Source organism: Ovis aries, chromosome 1 (assembly GCF_016772045.2).
Source record: "Ovis aries strain OAR_USU_Benz2616 breed Rambouillet chromosome 1, ARS-UI_Ramb_v3.0, whole genome shotgun sequence".
Taxonomy (NCBI): Eukaryota; Metazoa; Chordata; class Mammalia; order Artiodactyla; family Bovidae; genus Ovis; species Ovis aries.
This window is the reverse complement of record NC_056054.1, coordinates 141,386,971-141,408,153: the sequence shown is the minus strand read 5'-3', so window position 1 is coordinate 141,408,153 and position 21,183 is coordinate 141,386,971. Positions and strand designations below refer to the sequence as shown.

General features: G+C 34.5%; 1 protein-coding gene across 16 annotated transcripts in view; it reads left to right on the top strand.

The window, feature by feature from the left end:
- The window catches only part of LOC121816219 (uncharacterized), a 761,897-nt gene that overhangs the window by 473,238 nt on the left and 267,476 nt on the right, over positions 1-21,183 (top strand). For 10 of the 16 annotated variants that reach the window (XR_009600791.1, XR_006055695.2, XR_009600786.1 and 7 more), the window contains exon 1: positions 6,907-7,105. The exons of 2 other annotated variants lie outside the window; for them this stretch is intronic. The gene's annotated coding sequence lies outside the window, so the exon portion shown is untranslated. Of the gene's footprint in view, positions 1-6,906; positions 7,220-21,183 lie in introns of those variants that run through there. 4 more of the 16 variants (XR_009600805.1, XR_009600803.1, XR_009600788.1 and 1 more) reach the window with 1 other exon arrangement.

Genomic DNA, 21,183 nt, shown 5'->3' with positions numbered 1-21,183 from the left:
CTTTTTGGGACCCCATGGGCCCCATGTAGCTCCTCTGTCCCAAGAATTCTCCAGGCAAGAATACTGGAGTGGGTTGCCATGCTCTCCTCCAGGGTATCGTCCCAACCCTGGGATCAAACCTGGGTTTCCTGAATTGCAGATAGTTTCTTTACCATCTGAACCACCAGGGAGTCCATACTTTTTCAGATTACCTTAGATTTTCCCATATGCCCTTTCTTTTTTGTTCCAGAATCCCATTCAGGACCCCACATTCTATTAAGAGTCATGTTTCTTTATACTATTCTTGGTTGTGACAATTTCTCCAACTTTTTTCTAGTGATACAGAGCTAGTCATGTTACTATTTTTCTTTGTGTGTATTAAGATCATTCTTAATCCTTCTGAAAGTATAAAATAAATTTGATAAAATATGAAAAGCCTTGAAAAGCTGATTTATAAATCTAAAAAATGGGAACTTGAAAATTTTGAGGTTTACTGATCAATTGTTCCATAGGAAATCTCTCAACTTGAATTTGTCTAATGTTTTTGTTAGATTGAAGTGTACATTTTGGGAAGGAAGAATCGCCACGGTGAATTGCCATTTTCATTACATAATATAAAAATTAAATGTTTTTAAATAACATCAATGTTGATATTACTCTTTGATCACTCGGCTTGCAGAAGTGTTTGTCAGCTTTCTCCACTGTAAACTATTTTTTTCTCTCTTTCTATATTGTGCTCTTTGGAAGGAAGTTACTTCATAGTTACTAAGAAGTCACTATGCTCAGCCCACACTTAAGGAGTTGGCAGATTTGCTCCACCTCCTTAAGTATGGAATACATAGCTATTAATTTATATCAGTATTTATGGATATTTCATGTATATGCATATTCATGGATATTTATTCATGGATATTTATTTTGTTTTGATACTTTGGGTTGTAGTCCAATACTGCTTTACGTATTTTTTTTGTTTAAATTGCTTCAATTTTGGCCCTTGAGACCTCTTTCAGTTGGCTCCTGTATCCCTTTAATGTATCTTCACCATTATTTTTTATTTTTATTTCTGGCACTTACTTTTTGGCACTATAAGAAGCTTCAGGCCCATTTTGCTGAGTCCTGGGATCAGACAATTCTCCAAGGAACCCTAGTCCATTTTATTGGAGAATGGTATTAGAAACGAAGATCTGGGTGATATATGTGTTCATCTCTACTGGAGACATTGCATACTGGGTCCTCCCCTAACAGAGCAAAAGCATACATATATTTAGATTGTCCTTTTTTTCATCACCAGCAATTTGTAGTTTTCTACATAAATATGTATTGTACATATTTTGTTAGATTTATACATAGGTATAGGGTCACAAAAAGTCAGACGCTATTGAAGCCACTTAGAATGCAGGCTGGCACCCCACGTAGCTGATTTGACACACTTGCATATTGCAATCTGATCACTACTGTTGGTTAGTGAGAGTCACTCAGTCATGTCCGAGTCTTGCCACCCCATGAACTGTAGCCTGCCAGGCTCCTCTGTCCATGGAATTCTCCAGGCAAGAATACTGGAATGGGTTGCCATTCCCTTCTCCAGGGGATCTTTCTGACCCAGGGATGAAATCAGGGTCTCCTGCATTGAGGTGGATTCTTTACAGTTTGGGCCAGGGAAAGCCCTACAACAGTATTATTTAACACTTCATCACATGATATGATTGTTATGTCTTTTTTGTGCTGAGAACATTTAAGATCTATTTTCTTAGCAATTTTCATGTGTACAATACAGTGGTGTTTACTATAATCACAATGCTGTACATTAGAACCCCAGAACTTATTCATTTGCTAACTGGCAGTTGGATTTTACATATCAATCTTGTGTCCTGAAATCTTGCTCTAGTTGCTTTTTTATTTTAAAAAAATTGCTCGCAATTTCCCTAGACAATCTTATCACCAATGAATAGAGACAGTTTTATTTTTTCCCATATTTATCTCTTTTTTTTTGTTTTCTCTCATGTTGTCTTACGGCATCAGCTAGGGCTTCCTATGTGATGCTGAACAGGAATGGTGCCAGGGAACATGCTTGCCTTGTTCCTGGTCTTAGAGCGAAAGTATCTAGCTACTCACTTTTGATTTGGAGAAATCCCCCCTCTATTCCTAGCTTGCTGAATAATTTTTATTATGATTGAGTGTTGGATTTTGTTAAATGCTATTTCTTCCGTGTCAATTAATATGATCACATGATTTACCGGAGAAGGCAATGGCGGCCCAGGCCAGTCTCTTGCCTGGAAAATCCCATGGACAGAGGAGTCTGGTAGGCTGCTGTCCATGGGGTTGCTAAGAGTCCGACATGACTGATGGACTTCACTTTCACTTTTCACTTTCGTTCATTGGAGAAGGAAATGGCAACCCACTCCAGTGTTCTTGCCTGAAGAATCCCAGGGATGGAGGAACCTGGTAGGCTGCCGTCTATAGGGTTGCACAGAGTCCGACACGACTGAAGTGACTCAGCAGCAGCGGCAGCATGATTTACCTCCTTTAGTCTGTTGATATGGTAGATTACTTTGATTGATTTTTCAGATGTTGAAACAGCCTTGCATACTTGAGATAAATATCATTTCGTTGCAGTGTTATTATGTTAATACATTGTTGAATTTCACTTGTTAATATTTTAGTGAGTTTTTACTTGGTGTTTATATTCAAGAGAGATAAAAGTCTGTGATTTTTTTCTTATATCTAATTTTAGCATTAAAATAATGCCAGGCTCATTGAATGAGTTACGTAGTGTTCTGCTTAAAAAAATAAAATGTGGGGAAATGATGTTACTTCTTCCTTTAAAGTTTGTTAGAAATCGCTTGTGAAACTGTTTGTGTCTGGTGATTTCTTTGGAGAAAAACTATTAGTTATTAATTCAACTTATTTATAGATAGAGGACTAGTCATGTTATCTGTTGCTCCTTGTATGTATTTAGATTGTTCTTAATCCTTCTGAAACTATAAAATATGAAAAGTCTCAAAAACAGATTATACATCTAAAAACTGGAATGAAGCAGGAATGGTTAAAAAAAAAAACTTACAAAGTGAAGTCTGTTTTAAAATCATTCCATTACTTAAATTTTTTTTCTGTTTATATGTATGCTGTGTGTCCATGTGTATCATCATTTGTTACCCCAAGTGTTAACTTACTTTTCTATTTTGGTAATTGTATGTTGTGTGAGGTATTATTTTAAAACTTTGCATATGATTTTTCTTGGTCATTTAGGATTATTTTCTTTATAAGAACTTGAATTATTCCGTTACCTGATCACATTCAATTTACATTTAACATTTATTTTAAGGGTATTCTCATTAGGAAACATATTCAAAATGCTTTTGTATTTTTACTATATCTTGCTTAAATCTGAAGCCACTATAGTGTGGTTCACAATTTACTTTGGTGTAATAATGGACTTTTGTGCACAACAGTGATGTCTTGGATTTTATTTTTTAATTGTTAAGTTTTAAAGAGATATGTGGTCTTTTTGGTCTCAGTTAGCAGGGGAAATGGAGAAGGCAATGGCACCCCACTCCAATACTCTTGCCTGGAAAATCTTATGGATGGAGGAGGGCTGCAGTCCATGGAGTCGCTGAGTCGGACACGACTGAGTGACTTCACTTTCACTTTTCACTTTCATGCATTGGAGAAGGAAATGACGACCCACTCCAGTGTTCTTGCCTGGAGAATCCCAGGGATGGGGGAGCCTGGTGAACTGCCATCTATGGCGTCGCACAAAGTCAGACACAACTGAAGCGCCTTAGCAGTAGCATCGTAAATAATGGAACTGCTTACCAAAAATGACAGGAGAGACTCACAATTATAATTTCACACAAATAATGATGTCTCCAGGCACTTTAAGACAATGATATTAAGAAGCTGTAGGGTGACAAAAATATATCATATTTTATAATAACCTGTTTATTATTAATACTTGAATATGTGATAATTATCAATGTTGTCCTAATATTCTATCTAATTTTACTAAATCACTTGACATTACCTAATGCCTTGGCATTCTGACATGCTCAGCAAACACAGTGCTATTTTCCTCAGAACTGACTGTTTGGCTTTCAGTTTGCTAACTAGACTATTGGAAACGAGATTGAGTGCTGTTATTATTATTTTTAATCCCACACAACAGTTAGCCTAGTGCCCCTGCAGAGTTGACATTAATTAGAATTTTTGAGAGGATAGATGATTCAAAAGATGAATGAATGCTAACATCACATGCCAACTGATGGGTAAACCATCATCTCATTGCATTGGTAACTTCAATTGTCTTTTCCTTACCTCTTCTGATCAGGTGTATTACTTCCCAAATAGTATCTTCATTCTTCTCACTCTGTATGGAGATCTCATTGATTCCTACATGGAAGTTGATAACCTAATGAACAAAACAACTAAATTATCATATTCATGGGTCTGCCCAACTTCTGGAGTAGTATATAAGGGTATACCAGGGAGTGAGAATCTAAGGGCTGTTTTAGAATTCAGCCTGACGCAGCAGCAAAAGTGTTCCTGTTCTAATCCATTTCCTACCATGATCTTGCTACTTCCAGCTTTATGTAGGTGGAGAGTCCATTCTTAATTATCTGGGCAAATATGTTCCCTTGGGGATATTTTGATTACCCCCATGACTTATTTTATCTTTGATTATTTTCAGTCTCACCTCGTTTATCTTTATCCAAACTTTCTTAGAAGGCACCCACATTTGTTTTTCTTCTTCCTTTAGAGTCTATTCTCTTTGTAGAATTTATTTGAACTTTCCCCTTACAAAGACTAACCTTTGATAATTCCAACTCTTGATATGAAATTTTTGTCTAGTACCGTGCCTCGATTGTAAATTATCCATGGATCAGAACTATCATGCAAAATCAAACACCAGAGTATAGACACAAATTGTAATCAAGTAGTCAACAATAAGATAAGTTTTCACTCCTTTTAACTTAAACGTTATATTAGTTTTCTCAGGCTGTGATAAAATATGCCACAGACTGGATGACTTAAAAAGCTGACATTTATTTCTTAAGCTACTGCAGAAGTACATATAGTTGTGTAATTTGTATGATATTTTCTTGGTAGATTGTAATAGACCATTCAGAGAAACGTTGACTATTTTTGTGGATTGAAAGAGAGGCACACACACACACACACACACACACAAACATTTTCCTACCTTTTGTCTGATTCCATGAGAATTCTGAGCAACCAATTTTACTCCGCTATGTAGGAAGCCAGATCCAAAGAAAATCTTCCAGGTTAATGCATGTAGTCCTTTCAGAATGAGATAGTAACTCATTTGTTATGCAGTATTATCTCTACATGCATTTTTAATGAATTGGGTCTTTCAGTTTACCTGTACCCATCAAACCTAATAGTTCAGCCTCTCTAGAACCATCTTCACTACTTTTTGTAACTTCAATCTCTTGTTTCTAAAATACGAAAACAGAAATATTATTTTGTGGTCAGAAACAGCAACAAAGTATACTTTCTATTAAAGTATGAGGAACAACTTTGCAAAACTATCCCTGTAGTACTTTTGCAGTATATCAGAAATATTTCTTTTTTCGTTATCTTCTGACTACACTGTGAACCGAATTAGTTACATTAAAAAAAATTAACGTTTTACTGGCTATTTGCCTGTAAACAAAGAGACATTTTTCTACCCCTGAGCAACAACAGAAATTAAGATCCCTAAGTGAAAAGATGCTGTCCTCTCTCACCATGGTTTTCCATAATTAGGAATTTGGTCAGGAATAAGAATAACTTGATTATAGTCCATGTTATCGCACTCCTGTCAATGTCTCTCTCTCTTCCACATGTTGAATGACTTCCTGACTTATTTTCTGTGTATATGTAATGTTTGGCTGCTATCTTGTGTGCAATAACTCTTGGTTATCAGATCTTTTCTTCCTGTTACATCAGATAATTATTATTATTTAAACTGTGCTTCTCCTGACTAACTTCTCTTTAGTTTCCTTTTCACTTCAGGCTACCAATGGGCATATTTTAATCTTATACAATTCATAATTAATTTTCACATTCAGCCTAATGGCTAACTAAGGTTAGAAATTTACGAAAGATAAATGGGGTCACTTGGTACTTTTTCATATAAGGAATACAAATTACTTTTGTGCTCGGACGCTGCTTCTGGAGGAGTCTTGAGTAGTAAGAACTAACTTTCAGAATGATTTGAGTCTCTGTGCCCATTCTACCAACTTTCCATCTTGGTAGGGCTGAAGAAGTTTGGTTTGGATTGAATAGGTACCATCTTTGTTCTTAGAAGTGCTTGGTAAGGGTCTTGTTCTTGCCATGCACAAGAGTTATCTTAGTGTTATTTGAAAACATCTGAAGAATTTAGGTTAGAAATTCAAAGAAAATATGAATCTTTGTAACCTTCAAATCTTTTCTTCTGTGAAAGAAAATGTCACTCTTCTTTAAATAGATCATAAAATTATTCTGAATTACCAGATGCAAAGGCTGAGCAACACACAGTTCAGATTTACCACGAGGAATAGGGTTAAATTTTGCTCTCCAATGACAAATCCCAACCCAGAACAGATTTTTAGCCACGCAGCTAGCAGAACTCGCTGGGTGAACTGCATAGGCCATGGTGGGTGCAGAGCTCAGAGCCGGAAAGCAAACAGCTGCTGTAGCCTGATTTCAGTTAAAATAGTGTGAGTGTTTAGTCTGGCGCACGGCTTCAGGGGAGATTGGCAGCTGGGTCAAACAAAGTCCTTCCATTGGCTGTCTTCCCAGGCAGCTTCTGCTAGTATTTAGGTACTAGTGCAGTGTAGGGCCCTTTCTCAGGCAAAACCTAACATCTGACCGCACCCTCTCTTCTTTTTCCAGAAAAAAAAAAAAAAAAAAGCTTCTTTTTCCTTCTTTCGTTAAGATAAATTCTCCAGTAGACAACCTCTCCCACTAATTGTGTATTAGCAGTGTATTTTATCTTGAGAGCTGACGCACTGAGCTCTCAACGTGCTGTGGAAGGCAGGCTGTTCCAGGGTTGGATTCATAAAAGGGCCTTTATGGTTTGTGAAAGAATATCTGTGTGCTTAGGCAGGAAACTTTTTGATCTGCAGGAAAGCCAGAAGACATCTAGGTAAGGCTGCGTATCAAATCTACTTTTTGGGGGAAAAGTTGGGCAGTGAGAATGAATCATTACAAGCGATGTGAGCTTGGAGTGTGCCTGTTCACTTCTGTAGAAGTTTAAAAGGTACTTATTTGTTTGCTTATTTTTTGTTTGTTTGTTTAAATCTTAAGGGAATACTGTAGTCTGCATTTTGACGATTTTGTTTTCTGCTGTTGAACTGATTATAGTGGATATAGGGTTTTATTATATAGCAAAATCTTTGTAAACTGCCGCAGAAAGAAAGTGTATTTAGGAGGGAAATTGACAAGTTTTAAAGAGTAATTGTACAATCATTTGAGGACAGAGGAACACTGCATTAGACTAACAAGGGTTTAATTACCAAAAGAAGTTTAATGTTGCTTTGGAAGGAATATTAAGTAAGTTGTCTTTGTCTCTTACTTTTTAATTTTAGTCGCTGATTTAGCCTGTTGGGTCACATTTTTTGTTAGTGCTGAAGGCTGCCATGAATCCCTAATGAGGCCCCTTTGCACATGATTTTGGCACTTGGCCAAGATCAACTTCCCAGCGGCAAGCTTTCTCTAAAGAACCTGGAGCAAAAAAAAAAAAACAACTTTTTTTTTTTTTTCTGATTAGAAATCATGTCTGAAAGCTGCCATAATCAGTTGTGTAGGCATGTCAAAATGACTTTATACAGTAAATATGAAACAAGCATTTAAAAACATTTTCCTCATATTGTTGCTTTTGAGAATTACGAGTTCCTGCTTGTGGCCACCTAAAATATGTTATAACAAGAACAATCTTAAAGAAGAAGATTTACTGATTTTTGTTTTGTTTTGTTTTCCTCAGCAGATCAGTGTAGGGATAATCACACTGAGAACTATATAGTACGAAAGAGTTATTCAAAACACTTCAGGATAATTAGCAGATTAATTCTGAAAAATGTTCATCTCTGTCAGTAATACTCAGTGGACAGTAAGTAATGAAGTTTTCTAGAAGTTTCACTCTGTGCACAATGAGTTTAACATTTTTAAAATAGGATGTTGTGTATATTTTAAATATCATAGTGTTTAAGATTCTAAAAAATGTTAGAACTTTTCATATAATTTTACAAATGTATTAACACCTTGAAGTGTTTACAATAAATATTTTAATAGAAGTGCTTGATATATATAAACATGACTGAATAACTTTAAATACTTGTATTTAATTGCTGTTTTGCGATAAAAATGATGTGTTTGTGTGTGTGAAAGAAATCATAAAGACACTTTCATCTGATTTTTAGAACTGTCACTTTTATTTTATTATAAATGAATTTTTTCACGAAAGCCAATGCGTTACTTTATACTCCAGCGTTTTAAGAGTTAAACTCACAGGTTGCAATGAAATACCTTAGTAATCAGATACAAACAACTTCAGATTTTACATAACCATTTTCAGCAATATATTTAAACATTAGAAATAGACATATAGAAGTGTATTTAAAAGCAGAAAAGTGGGATCTCAGTTGCTCTGTTTTCTTTTTAAGAAACCTTACTATACGAACTATTTTCCCTTATATGCTAGTCTATGGTAATCTAGAATGAAACTTTATTTTTCACTTTAAAATAACCATATTTTTTAAAGAAATATTGATAAGAGTCTGATTTATTCTTTAAAGAATCATGAATTAGAGCTGTTTTAGTAGATATGTGTTTCATATATTTATCGCTATGTTTATCTTACCTTTTTTTATTACATGGTAAAAAGATTGCTAATTGGAGTCATAGAAAAAAGTGAACATTAGCTTAAAGTAAATTTTAGCATTAGCAAATGCATCTGATATCCTTCAGATCAATTTATGTATGCATATATAATTTATGTATGTATAAAATATTTTTGGTATTACTGTGGAGTGAGTTATGGTACTGTATTTACCTTGCTATTAGTTGTATTCAGGCATGAAGTGTTTTAAGTTACATCAGTCAACATTAAAATACAGAGATGCTATAATTGGGAAAGGGCAATAAATATCTGGTATTTATAGATATTTACCTGGATAAGTTCTATACTTCCTTGTGAGATCACAGTTGAATTCTCATTTAATCTAATATTTTGTATTCTTGAAAAAGAAATTAATATATAATATAGATATTTCAAATTTTGAATAAAGCAGGAACATTTTTATTATTTATTATGATCAAGCAGGTGCAGGAAAAATAATATAGCTTGCTTATTCAGCAAGGTCCTTGCTTAAAAATTATTTTTGAATTCTATTTTTATCTTAACCTTAGCTGTCATAACACAACATTGTCTTCTGTTTCCATTTATTTTTTAATTAATTGTCTTGCTTATTTGAAATTGACAGCATATTTCTCTTAAATATATTGAGACATGTTTCAAGTAATGATTTTAGCTGTTGCTGTGGTAGGATTTTTTGGCTACTAGAGGCCATAGTGAAATAAATGCGGTAAAATGTCAAACTTTTAAAGTGCACAAATACGTTAGTTTGTGAGGTCAGAAGAAATTCAATTGTACAAAATTACTGACAAATACTTTTGAGTTGAGGTAGAAGCACATAAGTATTGAGAAAAAATTAAGCTGTGTACTGAAAAAGCTAACAAATTTACTTTCTTTTGCAATAGTTATAAATTGTAATTGAATATTTCAAGAGTATATGCTTGTTATGGAATTATTAGCTAATTTTTCTTTTGAGACAATGGCTGAAAAACACTGAATACATTTTTCCACTGAGTTGACATTTTAAAACTACATTCAGAATACAATTACTTCTAAAAAGAAAAATATTTCAATATTTTGTTAAGTTTATTTGCAAAGAACAGTTTGAATAATTTGATTTATTTGTTATTTTTCCCAATCTCTTGGAAATGTAAAAACCAATTCCAGTTTACAATCTGGAAACTACTTCACTCTTTAGAGAAAGTGAAATTCATTTGCAGTTGTCAATTTAAATTATGGGTCTTTACCGTTTTAAGTGTGACAGTGCTTTGGTTAGTTTCAATTATGCAACAGGCACATAAAATTCTTTCTTTCCCCTTAGTTAAAAGAAATATTAAATAATTAAGTATAAAATGTACTTCTTGTTGAAAAGAACACACACTTTAAAGCTGCAGTATTTTATCCACAACTTTTAAATGCGAGAAATGTTATAACAGGGCATTTTTGTTGAGCATTTTATTATTCAAACAAAATGCTTTGTTCTAAATAGTAAATCCAGCAATGAGGTAAATGTATTGCTGCATTAGATAGAATATAATTATTGAATTTGGGCACACCTGCAATGACCTCTGCCATAAAAGATTAGTATACGTAGGATGATCTTGAATTTGTAATAACAAAAGTAGACAGTGAAACACGTAAGACACCAACCTTTGTTGTACTGGAGAAAGTATGTGCTAACAGTAAAGAGATACTTTTTTTGTAAACTGCTGATAGTACTCTGTCATTTAATGAATACAGTGAATCTTGAACATGAAAAAATTACTTTCTTGAAAGTGCATTTATAAGACTTTTTCCATAGAAATAACAGTAGTATTTTATTCTTCTGTGAGATGAACAACTGTTATATTTCCATATGCAGCTATAAATTAGATAACCAGGTAATTATTTAAATGTTATGGGTTGATTTGAAATACAATTTATATTAAATAAAAATGAATAATGCTTTTTTATTTTGTCTATTTCATATAAAAGAATGATCAATTTGCACTTGTTGCATTTCTTAGTTACTACTGATTTAATTTTAAAATTATCATAAAATAAATATTGCTATTTGATATAGTTTTTAAACATGGTAGGATTTATTTTATAAACAACCTGACTTATTATATATTTAAACAATGGCAATTTATATCTAGCTGTATATTCTTTTCTCAAAGTCAAGATTAACAAAGGGCCTCTATTTTGGTTCTCAATTTTTTTTTTCCTAAAAAAATCGAGTTTTTAATTTTAACTTTTAGCTTTCTTGTTTATGCGTCTAGGTACATCTTCTGCTCTGAGTAAATCTTCTGCTCTGAGAATTAGGCTGGAAAATGTAGTTGTGGGTTCGAAGCTAATTCTTATTCCACAGTCCGCTGAATAAACGAAGATTCTGAGTTTCATATTGAAAGCTAGTTTATATATAAATCAGTATAGATAATCATATCATATCTGATGATTTTGATTATTTGAAGCACTGAATATTTTGTGTAAATTAGTGGTCATTTACATATTTGTATAGTGATTCTAGATACTTCATTATTATTAAAGATTTACTAATTGATAGAAAGTGTATAATGTGATTATTGGCTTAAAAATGATTAGTATTTACTACTTTTTAAATTGCTTCTACTTTGCTATTCTTGAGTGCCATGTAATAACTCTCCTAAAAAATACCATGAAACTAAGCCGTGCTTCATTTTTCATTTCTCACATTAACTTAAGAGGTCAACATGTGTGTGTGGCAGGATACCTGAAAATATTTCAATTTTTTTTTTTCTCTCCTGTGATTATCAACTACTTTACTATTTGCAGAGATTTTGAAAGGAATGACTGTATTTTTAAAAAATATTTATGTAAATGTGAGGAATACATGGGTTTTCTACAGACCTCAGTTAAAAAAAAAACAACAAAATAGAGAATAAAATGAAGATTAATGACGTGGTGTATTTTTATAGCAACTAATTACAACTTGCTATTCGTCCCCAAACAACAAACTGGAAAGATACACAGTGGGCTTTAAGAGCAGCCTTCATTTGCTTTTCACTTAAGAGCTACTAGGAAAGTGGTAGCAACGTGATGATTTTGGTCCAGTCTAGTATGATGTATAAAGTTTCAGGCCCATGTAGTTGTTTTCCATGTCTTGCTTCAGAGCCCCCATAAGACTAATCTCAGAAATTTTTGCAGAAGTATGTTGCAGAACACACTCTTTGTTGTTAACTGGAGGGTCTGTGATTGGGTCTCTTTGGCAAAGGCAGTGTTCTTCTCTGTATAGTAATTTTAAAAAACAAAATCACAATTTGGGTAGATCAGCTCAATCAGTTGGCCAAATCAGCATAATAACCAAGCCAACTCAGCCTTAACAAGGATAATTAGTTTTTAATTCTTCACTAAACCTGGGCACTTTCCTGAAGAATGTGGACAGTTGTACATGAAAGGTTGAGTGTATAAAAGCTGTATAATATGAATTTTCTACTTGTGAATTAACAAACTGTGCTTTGTGATCAAAATAGTTTATATTAATATACATTGCATGCCCAAAATATTTAAACAATGATGAAGCAACTGTCCTGAAATTCAATTTGGGATTAATTTTATTATAATTTATTTGAGATGTCATCTGCAAACTACTTGTTGAAACCATTTTAAAAATTGTTTCTATTATTGTCTTCATGAGGCATAACGATGTAAATAGAAATTTTTTGCTAATGAGGCAGCTTTTGAAAATTGTATGTATGGTGCTATTTCTTATTCTGTAGGATTCTAAATGGATCACATGTACTTTCCTCTCCACTCCTAGAGTGGAATGTTTATATATTCATAAATATTCCCCAGAGAGATTTTTTTGTCAACAGCCAATTTTAGATACATTCATGTAGCTTGACAGTCAAAAGTTTGATGCATAGAAAATCCATACTATTCAAGTGAAATTTAGCTGTTTCTAAAACATATTCAATTAGGTAATGAATTAGGTTAGGTAATGAATCAACAAGGATATAGAGACAAAGAATGATTTGTAATTTTGTCAGATGAAACAGCAATAATCAGTTCAGAATATTTATATCATGATAACATTTTTCTATTGATATATTTTGTACCAAGAAATTTAAATTAGAAACTGCTATTTGTTACTAGAAGGTAGTAACTGACTTTGGTAATCAGTAATTCAAAATGCCTGATATAAGACAAAGGGTTGACTTATTGAATGAATTGGTCTTAGATAAAATGTGAGCTGCTAGGCTACGTCATATCTGGGATTTGTTTAAATTTTCAATACCCAAATCAGTAAACATGAATGTAATAGTATTTGCATATTTTCTGCTTTCAGAATCAGCCAGCCTACCTATGAAATTTGTTCCCTCCTCTTTGATAAGTAAACAACTTCGGAGTAATCAAATATATTACAGTTTCCATTTTCCATCTTAATGTCTACTCAGATGAAGCTTGAAGGAACTAAATCTTATAACAGTCTGGATTAATAGTGAGATGAGATTATGTGATGAGCCCAGAACAAAATTATATATATATATATATGTATGTATATATATATATATATATATGTATGTATATGTAATATAATATATATAAAACAAAAGTGTTTACCAGCATTTTTGTGGTCAGATTTACAATTTGCATTGCAGGTAAAGCTTTTCCTTTCTCGCTTGAGAAAAGTGCAGTTAAAAGTAATTTATAGATGTGTACAATGTACAGCTGCTTTCTTCTAAATTTCACAGAAATGAGCTAAATTATAATGGATTTAAAACTCACTGCATTTTAATGGTTTTTAAATTGGATTTGAAGCATCATTACTAGGTTTACTAGATAAAGGGAATTAATACTTATGAGCACTTGGGAGAGTCGCTGTCTAGGTGGCATTAAACTATTGGAACCATTAAGCTATAGAACCATTAAGCTATTGGAAATTACAACCAGACCAAAACATACAGCAGATTTGTGAAGAGTGATTAAGAGTGTAGATCTCTTCTATATACTCTACGCCTTCATGAGATTACATTATATACTTCCTGATAACATGCAAGATGATCCAACTACAGCCAAAATGTGTATGTGTGCATGTTCACAAGATAATGTGTGTGTGTGTAAGAGATCTTTATGTTTACTTGCCAAGTGATAAGAAAAATATCAAGAATAAGATGTAAATACATTGGTATAATAGGGAATACTAATAAACTGTATTTGTCTATTGGATTATAAACAATCACCTTGAGCCTACATTTCTGGAAAATCAGCTTTTTTAAAAAATCCATTCATTTCACTTAGAGCTACTTATATACTCCATAGTGATAAAGTGAAAGTGAAGTCATTCAGTCGTGTCTGACTCTTTGCGACCCCGTGGACTGTAACCTACCAGGCTTCTCCATCCATGGGATTTTCCAGGCAAGAATACTGGAGTGGGTTGCCATTTCCTTCTCCAGGGGATCTTCCTGACCCAGGGATCGAATCCGGGTCTCCTGCATTTTAGGCAGATGCTTTATGTCTGAGCCACCAGGGAAGCCTATAGTGATAAGCTACTGTCATTAATATTATCTGACCAGGAAAAGACCTGCTTTTTATTTTGTTGAAGTATAGTTTATTTACAATATTGTATTAGTTTCAGGTATATAGCAAACTGATCCAGTTATATATACCCATTTTTTTCAGATTATTTTCCATTATGGGTTTTTACAAGATATTGAAAGTCATTCCCTGCATTATGCAATAAATCCATGTTGCTTTTCTATTATATATATAGATAATAGAATACACAACATTCTATATACACACACATATATATATATAATAGTGTGTATCTGCTAACGCCATACTCTTAATATATTCATCCCCCCACTTCCTCCTTGATAACCATGTTTGTTTTCTATGTCTGGGAGTCTGTTTCTATTTTGTAAATAGATTCACTTGTAACCTTTTTTTAGATTTCATATGTAAGTGATATCATATGATATTTATCTTTCTCCCTTTGCTTACTTCATTTAGTTTAATAATCTCTAGGCCCATCCATGTTGCTGCAAGTGACATTAAATATCAGTCTTTTTGATTGAGTAATATACCATTGTGGGTGTGTGTGTGTGTGTGTACAGACACCATGTCTTTATCCATTTATATATTGATGGACACTTAGGTTGCTTCCATGTCTTGGCTATTATAGATAGTGCTGCTTTAAACTTTGGGTTTCATATTCAAATTAAAGTTTTCATCTTTTTTGAATCTATGCCCAGAACTGGGATTGCTCGATCCATATTTAGGTTTTTAAGGAAACTTCATACTGTTTTCCATAGTGATCACACCAGTTTATATTTTCATCAACAGTGTAGAAGTGTTCTATTTTCTCCATACCTTCTTTAGCATGTATTATTTGTAAATGTTCTGATGATGTCCATTCTGACTAGTGTGAATGATACCTGATTTTGATTTGAATTTCTCCAATAATAAGCAGTGTTGAGCATCTTTTCATGTGCCCGTTCATCATCTGTGTTTCTTCTTTGGAGAAATGTCTGTTTCTGTCTTCTGCCCATTTTGTAAGATGTATTTATTTGGCTGTGTCAGGTCTTAGTTCCAGTGTGCGGGATATTCATTTCGTCATGCAGGACCTTCTGTTGCATTGATTTGGGCTTTCTAGTTGTGGTCTGCAGGCTTAGCTGTCCTGAAGCATGTGGGGTATTAGTTCCACTACCAAGGATGGAACCCATGTCCCTGCATTGCAAGGTGGATTCTTAACCCCTGGATCACCAAGAAAGTCACCCATTTTCTTTCTTTCTTTTTTTTTTTCTTTTGGTATTGAGTTGTAGGGACTCCTTGTGGATTTTGCAAATTAACCCCTCATTGGTCCCTTCATTTGCAACTTTTTTTTTTCAGTTCTGTAGGCTGTATTTTTGCTTTGTTGACTGCTGTGCAGAAACTTTTAAGTTTAATTAGGTCTTGTTTATTTTTGCTTTTATTTCTTTTGCCTTAGAAGACTGATCTAAGAAAATATTGGTACAATTTATGTCAGAGAATGTTTTGCCTGTGTTCTCTTCTAGAAGTTTTATGGTGTCATGTCTTATATTTAAGTCCTTGAACCATATGGAGTTTACTTTTGTGTATGGTTTAAGGGAGTGTTCCAACATCATGAGTTTACATGTAGCTGTCCAACTTTCCCAACACCGCTTGCTAAAGAGACTGTCTTTTACCCATTGTATTTTCTTGCCTCTTTTGTGGAAGATATTTTGACTGTAAGTGTATGGGTTTATTTCAAGGCTTTCTATTCTGTTCCACTGATCTATGTGTCCCCTTTTGGTGCCAATAACATACTGTTTTGGTTGCTGTAGCTTTATAGTATTGTCTGCAGTCTGAGAGGGTTTTATCTCCAGCTCTTTTTTTTTTTAACTTTTTATTTTATACTGGAGTATAGCTAATTAACAATATTGTGATGGTTTCAGGTATACAGCAGTCTGACTGAGCCATAGATAAACATGTATCCATTTTCCCCCAAACTCCCCTCCCATCCAGGCTGCCACCTAACATTAGCAGAGTTCCCTGTGCTATCTAACAAATCCTTGTTGGTTATCCATTTTAAATATAGCAGTGTGTACATGCCAGTCTCAGACTCCCTAACTGTCCCTTCCCGCTGGTAATCATAAGCTCATCCTCTAGTTTGTGAGTCTGTTTCTGTTTTGTAAAAAAGTTTATTTGCATCACTTCTTTTTAGATTCCTCACATAAGCAGTATCATACAATATTTATTTTTCTCTGTTTGACCTACTTCACTCAGGATGACAATCTATAGATCCATCCATGTTACTGCAAATGGCATTACTACATTCTCTTTACTGGTTGAGTAATATTCAATTATAGGTGGGTACTACATCTTCTCTATCCATTTCTCTGTTGATGGACATGTAGGTTGCTTCCACGTCTCAACCATTGTAAACAGTGCTGCAGTGAACTGCATGTAGGTTTGGACCGTTTTCCTATTGATATATGCCCAAGAGTAGGATTGAAGGATCAAATGGTAGCTCTATTTTAGTTCCAGCTTTGTTCTTTTTCCTCAGGATTGCTTTGGCAATTCTGGATTGATAAAGATCTGTTCTTCACCAAGTTACCTCAGGCTTGAAACAGACTTTCCTCTGCAGCTTGGAATAGCCAAACTTTTCTAAAACTCTTCTGAGAAGGCGTGTTGTTGGTTGCAGGAAAAAGGGGAAGTGGAAGGTGAATGATTGTTTTGGGCCAGGGAATCAAAGGGTGTTTATCCTGTGTAAGCTCAGAGAGTCATTATGATTAATCCATTAGTATTTTAACAATAATTTGCTTTTCAAAGAGTTTTACTAAAATAACTGCAAAAAATTGACCTTGGAGGTATTTAGAAAATGGACTCATTGGTTAGGAGTATCCTGATGGAAACCTTTATCTATCCTGTCTATAACATTTCTTTTCAAGTAATTAGCTCCCACCATTGGAAGTGTTATACATGACCAGTCATTGATGCAGTGGTTCAGATCCTGTTCAAAGATCTTTGTCATCTCCCTTAATTTTTAAAGTAAATATCAAATTGGGGATCATTACCTTTATTGTACAGATGAGAGTTGTTAGAGTGCTTAAGTAATTTTCTTAGAGTTCCTGGCCTACTGAGCGTCCTTGTCGTGATTTGAATTTGTGTTAATAGTGCTTCTAGTCCATCCTGTTTTTCAATGCACTATATATTAATGATTTTTGGCTTTAAGATTATAAGGAACATTAAATATACTCCTTTGATTTGAAAGCTCTTCTTTAACAGTTGAAGAAACAAAATTCTAAAAACATTAAAAATCAATCATAGATGGAGAATAGTGAGAGATACTTTATATAATAGGTGTTTTTAATATATGAAGTACATTTAATGTTCAGTTCAGTTCAATTCAGTCACTCAGTCCTGTCTGACTCTGTGACCCCATGAATCGCAGCACGCCAGGCCTCCCTGTCCATCATCAACTTCTGGAGTTCACCCAAACTCACGTCCATCGAGTTGGTGATGCCATCCAGCCATCTCATCCTCTGTCATCTCCTTCTCCTCCTGCCCCCAATCCCTCCCAGCATCAGACTCTTTCCAATGAGTCAACTCTTCCCATGAGGTGGCCAAAGTATTGGAGTTTCAGCTTTAGCATCAGTCCTTCCTAAGAACACCCAAGACTGATCTCCTTTAGAATGGACTGGTTGGATGTCCTTGCAGTACAAGCCCCAACCAGTAATGCGGAAGAAGCTGAAGTTGAACGGTTCTATGAAGACCAACAAGACCTTTTAGAACTAACACCCCAGAAGATGTCCTTTTCATTATAGGGGACTGGAATGCAAAAGTAGGAAGTCAAGAAACACCTGGGGTAACAGGCAAATTTGGCCTTGGAATACAGAATGAAGCAGGGCAAAGGCTAATAGAGTTTTGCCAAGAGAACACACTGGTCATAGCAAACACCCTCTTCCAACAACAAGAGAGAAGACTCTACACATGGACATCACCTGATGGTCAACACCGAAATCAGATTGATTATATTCTTTGCAGCAAAAGATGGAGAAGCATTATACAGTCAGCAAAAAAAAAGACCAGGAGCTGATTGTGGCTCAGATCATGAACTCCTTATTGCCAAATGCAGACTTAAATTGAAGAAAGTAGGGAAAACCACTAGATCATTCAGGTATGACTTAAATCATTTAATGTTAACTCAAGCAATAACCAGTCACCAATTAAATGCTTTTGGGCATAAGAGGTTTTTTACATTAAAGAAATGATTATGTGGGTAATGATTGTATTTCTAATATGATGCTCTTTTGCATATCAGTTCAGTTCAGTTCAGTCGCTCAGTCGTGTCCGACTCTTTGAGACCCCATGAATCGCAGCACGCCAGGCATCCCTGTCCATCACCAACTCCCGGAGTTCACTCAGACTCACATCCATTGAGTCCGTGGTGCCATCCAGCCATCTCATCCTCGGTCGTCCCCTTCTCTTCCTGCCCCCAATCTTTCCCAGCATCAGACTCTTTTCCAATGAGTCAACTCTTCGCATGAGGTGGCCGGAGTACTGGAGCTTCAGCTTCAGCATCATTCCCTCCAAAGAAATCCCAGGGTTGATCTTTCAGAATGGACTGGTTGGATCTCCTTGCAGTCCAAGGGACTCTCAAGAGTCTTCTCCAACATCACAGTTCAAAAGCATCAATTCTTCGGCACTTGGCCTTCTTCACAGTCCAACTCTCACATCCATACATGACCACAGGAAAAACCATAGCCTTGACTAGATGGACCTTAGTTGGCAAAGTAATGTCTCTGCTTTTGAATATACTATCTAGGTTGATCATAACTTTTCTTCCAAGGAGTAAGCGTCTTTTAATTTCATGGCTGCAGTCACCATCTGCAGTGATTTTGGAGCCCCCCAAAATAAAATCTGACACTGTTTCCACTATTTCCCCATCTATTTCCCATGAAGTGATGGGACCGGATGCTATGATCTTCGTTTTTTGAATGTTGAGCTTTAAGCCAACTTTTTCACTCTCCTCTTTCACTTTCATCAAGAGGCTTTTTAGCTCCTCTTCACTTTTGCATATTGGTGGCTTAAAATGTTGAGCTGTAGAATAGTACAATAGGGGGAGAAACATCTTCTTAGCCAGGAAATTTCACTAGCTTGTTTTGTTAACATATATTTTATTATAAATAAAGAGGTACATGAACTGGAGAGGCACAGTGAGTTTTCACTGTGATCACCAATAATACCAAGTGGTCCTGAGCACAGCACTATCATGGCATTCCATGGAAGCAGAGATTCAGAACTCTTTCCACAGTGTTTTGCTGCTCTGAAGTCAGTGTTCCCACTAAATGGTGATGTCTTTACAAAATTCAGTTTGTCCATATCACAGGCTGTGTAGAAAGAAACTTGAACTATATTACAGAGCAATTGTTGATAAATGTTTAAAAATTAGATTTCTAACTTCTGTTAAGACTAAAACAAAAGAAATGAGGATATGGGCAAAAATGCATTTTATAAAATTGTTGGATATGATTTTTCAAACTCTCTTCATGAACATTAAAAAAATTGGTCCAAAATCACTTTTCCAACTCTAAGATATTTGATCCATTCACTTTTTGAGCTGTGATCATGATCAATGATCTTTTTTTAACTTCCTCATTGTAGAAGAAAATGGTGATGTAGAGAGGGAAAAAAATGATCTTTCTGCTCATGCTAATAATACCAGTGCCTGGAAAGTTGCCTTGAATATAAATCTTCCTTCAAGTTTTGTATTCCTTTCTCTACCCAAGGACCTCTTACTGCTGTAAAGTCATTTATATCCAGCTACCAAATGTTCTGTTTTTCTCTTTTTAAAACGCTAGTGATATGGAAACAAAATAGAAGAGGCATTTAGCTTCATTACTCAACATGTAAAGGACTAATAAAAATATATATATTGAATATAAACTTGACCATGAATTATTGTTTCTGTAAAAGTCACATTATTAAAAGTTTCTAGTTTATAATTTCATCCTTGATTTGTATCCTAGGGCACTTTGATCCTTTCATGAGTTTTGTTGAAATTTCCATTTAGCATGCTTTCTGAAAATTTGAAGATGGTCCTTTGACTTTTTGTTTCTTTATGAGACTATAAGGTTTTTTTTTTTAATGGAGTATTTAACATACATGCTCCCTAACTATACAGGTGGGTGAATGTTTTACATATGTGTAAATATATGTGATCACATGCATATATATGCAGTGTCTCAGGTCAGGATATAGAAATTTCCAGCACCCTAGAAGATTATCTCATGCCTTATTGATGTCTATCACTATTAAACAAATACCATTGATTAGTTTTACCAGTTTTTTTATTTCATATAAATCAAATTGCACAATGCATATACATTTTTGTCTGGCTTGTGTTACTCATCATTCTGTCCTTGTGATTTCTCCACTTGTACATATCATAGGTTCTTTTTATTATGTTTTAATATTTTATGTGAATGTATTGCAATTAATTTATTAATTATATACCTATTGGTTGTTTCCAGTTGTTTTTACATGATTTTTAAAATGTAGATCTGATGTTAAAAATGTAGAAGGCAGTTTTTCTTTCTAGTTGATAAAATAGGAATTAGAGTCAATTTAATTAAACCGTTAAAGTCAGTGTTCTCTTTTGTATAATGGACTTGTGCCTGTCGATGGACATGAGTCTGAGTAAACTCCGGGAGATGATGATGGACAGGGAGGCCTGGCGTGCTGTGATTCATGGGGTCGCAAAGAGTCGGACCTGACTGAGCGACTGAAATGAACTGAACTGAACTGAACCACATGAAACCAGGACTCAGCATCACTGATATTAATGGAAATGTTTTCTGAAAATGAGAATTACTATATATTATTTCAAGTAGATGCTAGCTAAGTAT